This window comes from Bombus huntii, chromosome 11 (assembly GCF_024542735.1).
Source record: "Bombus huntii isolate Logan2020A chromosome 11, iyBomHunt1.1, whole genome shotgun sequence".
In the NCBI taxonomy this organism is placed as follows: domain Eukaryota; kingdom Metazoa; phylum Arthropoda; class Insecta; order Hymenoptera; family Apidae; genus Bombus; species Bombus huntii.
Window position 1 is genome coordinate 929202 of NC_066248.1, and position 9310 is coordinate 938511.

A 9310-nucleotide genomic window follows, 5' to 3' on the forward strand; every position below is an offset into this window, starting at 1 on the left:
ATATTCCTTGTAAACTCCCGCCCAACGTCGGGGATTACTAAATGGGAGCAACGGAGGGTCTTGTCTTCGACTTAGCTAGAAAGTGGCAAGCTTGACTGTAATAGGATAAGACCGCCGAGGAGTTTTCTTCGTCGGGAGACGTGCATCGTGTGTATCGTATCGGTGATGAAAGCATTTTCGACTATCTGCCACGACAGTCACGACACACACGGGTATTTTTAAGATTCTTACGATATTTTTCTCTACGTGTTTAAAACGTCTCTAAATTTTTCATATTTCAAAAATGCGTGACTATGTTGGAAAAGGTTCTCGTACCCGTACGTAGTACGCGTGTCTGGAACGCGTGTATGGAAACAAATCTGTGTTCTATAATTGTATTCATAGAAATCTGAATATACATAAATATTTATAAAAAGATTCAAGAGATATCGTTTGCTATTGTATAGATGCTATTTATTACGAGAAGCGAACGATAAATTTGAGATTACCTTTTTCACTGACAAATCTTTCGAACATTAGGAGACAAAAATTAAAAATAAAAATCGATGTCCTAAGACGCTTATCACTTGGCGTTTTATCTCTGTATACTATACACTTAACGCGTGATGAGTAAAACTGTGTCATGTCGCATTTGAAGCGAAACTCTATAACATCGTGTAAATGCGTGTCAAAATTCAGTCATACAGAAGTTAATTTCGCGGAAGTACGAGGGTTTCGCGTTTAATTGTTGCACGAACAATTATAACGAAGACAGGTCGACGAATAGAAAATGCCGTGACTGATGCATAGAAAGAAACGTAAGTTCACAGTGACGGGTAGGTATTTGACACGCGAGACTGAAGAATCGCCTTATAATTAGTCACGATATGGAACATGAAAGTCCACGCATAAAGAATACACAGAAACGGAACGCATAAAGTTGAGCGATAGGTTGCAGTTCAACCTAGTAAGAAGAACGACTTAATAAAATAACACAGTATGTACGTACGTACATATACGCACAAACATACATATACGAAAGACAAGTATCTTCACTTGCATACATTTTTATGCATGTAGATATAAAGATGCTGCAATTTCGCGTCAAATGAGAAATATACATAAATTCTTGAAGAGATACGAAAGATGTATATTATTCATAGCACTGGCATAATAGAAAATATAATAAATATGAAACATTTTGCAAGCGAAAAGTACGTATATTTGATATACTCGGACCTAATTGCGCAATTAGAATGTAAACGCTATGATACATACCATGGTGTATATCTTTTATACAGGGTGGTTAGTAACTGGTGGTATAAGCGGAAAGGGGGTGATTCCACGCGAAAAAAAAAGTCGAAAATATAGAATAAAAATTTTTCGTTCGAGGCTTTGTTTTCGAGAAAATCGACTTTGAATTTTCGCTCGGTACGCGTGCACTTTATCGCGTCTCGTTATAACGGATCTCACTGTAGATTTTAAAAAAATTAAAAAAAAAAAGAAATTTTTATCCTATATTTTCGACTTTTTTTTCGCGTAGAATCACCCCCTTTCCGCTTGTACCACCAGTTACCAACTACCCTGTATATAGCCGCTATAAATGTCTAAACGTTCGCATTCCGATCGTTGCAATCCAGCAAAGTATAAGCAGTACGGCGCAATAAAATTCCAAAATTTTCTTCTTTAAAGTAAAGAGAGTTGGAACGGTAATCTCCGTGTAGCCAGCAGAAACACAATTCGACCCCTCGTTTCCTAAATCGGAGAGCATCTTATCGTTAGACGAGTTTGCGATTCTCAAATCAATTACGGGCTTGATCCCGTATCCGGTGCAGGTCGCGTTCGTCGGCTGTACACTCGCGACTCGGTCGTGTAGGAAGCGGTATTGTTGTACCATAGACTGGTATAGACAGTGAAACGATATACATACATAGATGTAGGAACCCCACCTATCGTGTCGCCCGGCTCGTTCCCCGACTACACACGTTAAGAGAACGGGAGAAGTGTGTATGTTTTGAGAGCGGTATTATATCGAGCATAAAGAGCGGCCTCGTCCCAAGGGAATGCAGCCTGTGCGTGCTTGCATGCTCTATTCGCGACCCCCCAACTTGGGACAAACCCCCTTCTTGACGACCCTCTCCGTTCTACCTCATCCTCGACCCCTTCCAACTCTCCTCGCCCTGCTACAAGCTACAAGCTACAAGCTACAAGCTACGAGCGTCCCCCTTTCGTTCTCTCCGTATGCCACCACATCACGCTCGCTCTCTCGCTCCTCGTCTTCGCTCGTTCCGTGTTTCTTCTACTATCTACTACTACCGGTGGCACTCTGTGTACCCTCGAAATGGAACCGAACAGGTTGATAATCTCCGTATAATACAAAAACTCGTACGGTCACCCTCTATGTTGATGCAGTCTCGCCCCCTTGTATTCTTCTGCTAACCACTTCAAATCAGCCGGCTATAGAGACGCGCCTCCGTCCCTGTCATCTTATTAACACGCTCGTTCTCGCGCTCTTTCTCTCGTTCAACCAAGGGCAAAAGTTGCGTCTCGATGGCGCTTCTGTTAAGAAGATGCGAAGCGCGCTGGTGCAAGATACAAGCGCTGTTGGCTCAGCTACTTGGAAATTGACTTATTTGCTCTGGGAATACGCGCGTTCGAAGCTTGAATTTGACGAATAATATACCAAATGCCCTTAAATGTAACGCTTTGAAAGTAACGCGTAACCGTATTCGTAGGTACGTACATTCGATGAAGATTAACGCTCGTAATTGTTACGATGTTGAAACACCTGCCGCGTCGTTCCATACGAAGCGCTATGACGATCGATTTATCCAGAGAAATCAAATTTTTTACGTATCTAATTTGCGTGGTAGTTTCGTGGTAAAAGTACCGAAAGAAACGACCTGATCGATTAAATTTATTAAGGTATCGAAGTGTGTCACATTCTATGAACCCCAATTTTAAACTTGTCCTCCTTCCACCCGAAGCACGAATAGGACGGACTACACGGTATCGCGTGTCTTCGACTGCAATTCGGTTTCGCGTGATTCAAATGACGTTATTACCAGATAAATCGTCCAACTATAAAGTATACCTTCTTACGTTTCTGTCGGCGCAGAGACCGATCGCCAGTCGGTGTACGTACAATATAAAGCTCAAAGGAATGGTCAATCGAAGTGGTAGCGGTTTGCCCAGGGAATTGGCAAGGATCGGTCAGCCAATACTCTTAAAAGATTAACGCGTTTCGTTTCTAGGTAGTGACATGACATTAAAAGAAGGAAACTATGTTGGCTGCCGACGTAGTTGGCTACTCGACCAGCCAGTAGAAACTGATGTTGCTCTCTGATTCGTTGCTGTGTTTCGTTGTCCAACTAGCCAAGTCTTGACCAAACTAGTTGAATGGTCGGTTGACTGGCAGTCGTGGTCGTGACTCTTTCCACTCAATTCCAAAAGCCTCTGCACTCCGCCGTACTATGCTTTTATCCTTTATGCACTCTCGATGTCGCTCTATCGGAATCCTTAATTTTCGTTCTTCTTATTTTACTTTTATCTCTTGTTCTTCTTATCGTTCGCCCGCTTTCCCCATTTTTATTATCTTATTCGAGCTTCTGTTTCGCTTCCATCTTCGTTGATTAGCGAATGAACCCCGGATTCTTTCCCTGGGATTTTTCCCACTCTGTCTATCTTTCGCGATTCCCTTTCTCGCTCTCTTCTCATCTCCCTTATATTCCCTCTCCTGTGCTCCGTGCCAGTCAAGTTGCTTCTCTCCACCGCCTGTCGTCTGTCTACACGGTTAAGTGCCCTGCTTTGATTTCTATCGGCAAACACTGTAAATTCCTATTGACCCGTCTGCCGTCACGTAATCACGTTAAATTAGTCGAGAGTAACGAGTATCGATCATGTCGTGAATCTATGTAAGTATGTACATTCTGCCTTATTAACCGATATGACTATTGCGATAAAATTCGTAAAGCCGAGCGCCACCCTCGATAAGATCACCGAAATAGTATATTTCATAACTGTATATCGAATTATCAGTTACGAATTTTAACAAATTTCAAAGTGTCAATTTCTTTCATCTTCTTTATTAATTGTTCGCTCGTCGTGTTTTGTACGTTATCCCTTTCGAATTCCTTTTACGCCTCTTCAGCGTCGATTTACTAATCTTTAATCGATCGAGTAATTTCTTTAGTCCACAAGCGGTTCATTTTATCGTCGCTCTGTTTATTGTTAAAAATATTCGATTTACGGTGGTTCGCTTGAACTTTTTATTATTTATTTTTACAAGGTAAAGATACATTTAATTTAATGCAAGCTGTTATTAATATTCTGCACGATACGTTAACGTTTCATTGAAGTTTTATAGGAAAAGCAATGAACTGTAATTTTAATCACTTGAAATCAATTTAAATTTCTATTTAAATTTCATTACCGATATTAAGTGACGTAATATAGCAAAATGTTATACGCTTTAATAAGTAACAACCCAATATCGTTTTGTAACAAATTATGTATACGCGATACTATATTTCCGACGTTTTAACGTGATCTATTAAAAAGCAGAACATTTTCTGTTTCACTAACGATCAATTATAAAAGGCACAAAAAAAAAAAAAAAATGCTGAGCAATAAAACTGGTCTTTCGTGATATATGCTTTAAAAGCAGAGTTAAACTTCGTTTAAATATATTGATGCAAAAATTATTGGTTTCTAACACGTACGTACGTATAGTAGTAAATTCCAAGCATAATATGTATAATGTAAGTATCAACAACATCGATGAACACGATCAAGGATGATAGCGTGGATCGTCGAATTCATTGTTTGTCCGTAGACATATAGAATTTTCATGAAGGAGCTTTTAAAAGTAATCGCAATCGAATTAGCATAATGCTAATATCTATCTGTAAATCGTTGAGAAACGTCTCTTCCTCCGAGTACATACGTATCGACGAACGTTATAGTTCTATATGAATCTCGGAAAGTTAAGGAGAAGACGGAGCATAACGGTACTGCGTGACAGTGTCTTCTAAATATTCAAGCGGAGCAGGTACCTAAAACTTGGCAGCTTTATCTCGGCATTACTCGAAAATTTATTCATATATAATGAACGGTTGAATAATGTAGGAGGTTAACCCCTTGTTCTGCCTCTACAAAGCCTACACGAGGAAACTGGGAACTTGAATACTGCGAGGAGGAGATGGAAGAGTAAGAAGTAACAAACGCGCTACCAGATTATATTTAACAGGCTGGGTGGGGTCTACAGATTGGGGGAGAAACACATATATTTTCCATGGAATTATATCGGGATACAAGGGAATTAAGTGTACCATATTTGATTATTACCCTTTTAATCTGACTGCGAACCAAACATCTAACCTAAACTGAGATCGAATAATTATACGTAGCTACCCTGCATCGTGTGTTATTGTTATATATATTAGGTTGTCCGAAAAGTTTCTTCCGTTTCGTGAGGGAATAATAGACGCACGACGTTCTTCGTTTTATATTATTTCGTCGAATTACGTATGATTCATTTTCTTCTGTCGAGATAAACACCGCGACATTTCACAGACTTGGTTTCGCGTTTGTACAAAGGTGCACTGTTGTAAAAAACACGTTTGAGAAAGAAAGACCCTTCTCGGACAACCTGATACATACGCTACAGACTACAAGCAGACACCTAGCAACTTAACTCGGATATGCAACTCTGTTTAAGAGACAAGTTGAAAATATTAATTTTTGCATTACCGTTAGATAATTTTTCTTAAAGACGATTGTTCGAACGAAAGAGTAACGAACTTTTAATAGCAAAATGCCGATAATTGTAACGGTTATTACGCGTTTATTTTTGAAAATCATACGCGATCAAAGAGGAAAGATCCGTTTCGAGCTTATAGACTATAGACGGACTGTTAAGCGTATAATAGAAGGAAAAAGGGCGGCGAAATAAATCCGTTTCCGATACCCTTTGTAATTTGAGATGATCGGCTTGCTTCGCCCGTATTGGGACTAGAACCGGTCTCTTACATGTGTCACCAAGAAACGGCTGTGATCTGTCACGTGATCCGCTGGGTGAAAAAAGGTTCCGAGAGGACCGGTTCAAATGGATTGTGAAGGAAGAAAGATGAGAGACGATGCTCGCGGGAGAAGAAACTACATACATACGTATATACGTCGATTTTTCGTTTCGATGCATGAACGTATTCTAGTCGAAATTGGTTACTAAAGCTTCCTTATTTTATAAAACGACGGTTCAGATTGGCGTTAACTTTTGTACAAATGGAAAGCCAAACTATTCGACTCGATTTTTCATAAATTTCTCTACTTCACCGTTTAGATACTTCACCGCGAAAAGACGAGAGAAAAATAAAATAAAAATTTAAGAAGATAATTTTTACATCGACATTGTTACTGTTCTCTACTTTTCAATTTTAAAGAGGACCAACGTGGCTTCCAAATGGTCGAACCAAACGCGTGAAAATGTTCGATACGCAGTATGGCAAATTATACCACGAAGCACGGAATTTGTGAAAAAAGGAACGATTGCCGTGAGAAATTTATGATCGATATTTTGTAAAAGTGTATGGAAAAACACGATTACAGAAATGTTCATCCATTAATCCGTTTGATGTTATTGTGCAAGTTGACCGAGAAGATCTGATATTTTTGATGGTAATTTTAGCACAATATTTTGTACAACGCAACATTGCTTAATAACTATAAAATATGCAGACTGCGTTACAGACTTGGCGGCCCATTGTATAACCAGAATAATTATTATTAAAATTTCTTGCATTAAAAATTCTATTACATGCAAAAAGTTATAACTCAAACTACGAGTTATTATTCTACTTTAGATGTAAAAAAATTGCTCTTAATTCTACTCCATGTTTATACGAGTAGGTACTAGCGAACAATTATAAGTCTAGATAATAATATCGTTAGGAATAAATGTACTAATAAAAATTTACCACGGTACAATTTTTTAATTTTAACGAAGCACTTTCATTCATACCGTACCTGCCTATCTAATTGGAAGATGTTGCATTTTCCGCGCTAATTTTCAGAAAATCAAGAAAATACAAACCTAAATGGATATAACGCGATTTAAAAGAGCGGTACACGCGTGTCGTATAATATATTTAGTAAATATAAAAATTAATAATCACTACGTACAAATATTAATTATTAATTTAATAACTTTCCTTCATATCTAGCGGAACAAATTGAAATTTAGGAAACGTCAATTTTAAACGTTTATCTTCGAAATAAGTGTAACAAATCTATAAATACGTTGATATCTCTTTAAAGAAATATTCAACATAAAATAATTCCTTATTTAAACGACGTTATTTACTTTTGCTTCTAATGCGCTGTGGTAGTTTCGCGTACAGACTCTAAGTAGAAATGACTTGCAACTAATCGGACGGGTCTGCGTTAATATTACGCCTATAAAAATAAATACAACCTATATAGACATACGAATTACAGACATATCAATTTAAAGAAATACATATAATCTGGAAATCTGTGCCGAAAGTAGGTACGCGAAATGTCACATGAGCGGGTCAACCGTGCTCGTCTGATCTCACACGTAAATACGAATATACCTCGTAAAGATAGTACACACCGGTTTACGATAATAAGTAGAAACGGTCCGTAACCTGTCAGACACATACGCTCTAGCGTATATGGCGTAAGTAGATACGTACGTATGTACGCAAGACTGTCCAAGATGTATAATTTAAAGCGGCTAAATGCTTATTTCAGGATAAGCAAGTAGATAGACGTAGATACATCTTATCGGAAAAATATCGATGATTTATGCAGTAAAAGGAGTACGTTATCGTAGGGTATCGATAACAACGAGATAATAATACGTCCTAAAAGGTTTATATTCCTAATTTTATAAGATTAAATAATTCAAAAAGATCATGTCCGTATCTCGCATAGCTTGTATCGCAAATAATTACGATTATTGGCGACGCTATTACCAAATTTCGGTCGACGAAAATATGTATCACTCTATAGATGTTATTTTCAGGTTGAAATTCGTAGAAATAATTTATCCACCGTGATAAACGCTCATATCGAGCGTCGTAAGAGATCAAGATACATACGAAAGCAACCGTGGAACGACCTAAGCATATTTCAAAGACGGAGAAGGAACGAATAATGGCGCTCATGGGAAGAAGAACAGTACGTGGCTCGCCGCGTACGATATAGTCGGGACATAATGGTTGGGGTAGCGAGGTTGGTGGGGTTAACGCCGGGGTAGAAGGCTACCCCGAGATCGGTACAAAGCTTGCTAATGGACGTCCATTGCTCCCGTCAAAGATACGTCTACTTATCAGCTTAATGCGCACGTACGTAAAATAGTAGAAACGACGAACAGGAAAAAAGGATAGAACGATCCAAGCTGAAATTACGATTCGGTAACGTAACCTCGCGTCACTGGCCACCCGTTAATGGCAAAAAAAGAAAAAAGAAAAAAAGAAAAAAGAAGAAAGAAAAAAAGAAATCTCATTAACGTATCTACAATGGGAAAAAATATTTTTTACACTATGATACGTACAACTCTAGCTGTACCTACTTACGCGTTCGTTCCTAATTCCTAATTCCACGTTAAAAGTAACTTGAGAAATTGCTCGCGCGAGTAAGAAAAACACCAACGACGCGAAAACCCCAAACGTAATTTTCTTTTAACCGACTGAAAAATCTAGCTTCCCGAACGTCGAGAACGGAGAAACAAGCCGCGTGAATTTTCAAAACTCGAACGTGTCTCTGTCGATGCCTTAATCGCCTTTAAATCGAGATATCGGATACGATAGACGCGAGATACGCGGAGAATCGAATGGAAATCGAAGGGAAATCGAAGGTGTACAGCGGGAGAAAAAATGTCCTGTGAAGCTTGATCGCCGGCCGAAGCAAAATGGTTCGTCGAGTAGAAGCGGGAGAAACGGAAAAAGGAGACGAAGGAAGGGGCGAGTTGAGTTGGAAGAAGAGAGAGAGGAACGTCTTACTCTTGCTGGAAATGCACGACGACGAGACGCGACCCGACCGCGATGCAAAGAGAAAAGAGACGGAGAAAGGGAGAACGCAGCTCAGCCCGCGCACGGATGCTGCGTGCTTCTCCATTTTGTCTTAACGTGGTGTATGCGGTTGCTAGGCAACAGCCCTTACGCTCCATTCATATATAATTCAGCAGCCAATGCGGGCCACGCGAGTCCGCACCCTCGTTCAGTCATTCGGCTCCGCTCCGCTCTGTGAAACGCTAAAACAGTGGCTCCAGCTCCGCGGTTATGGTTATACAGCGCACGCACCTTCG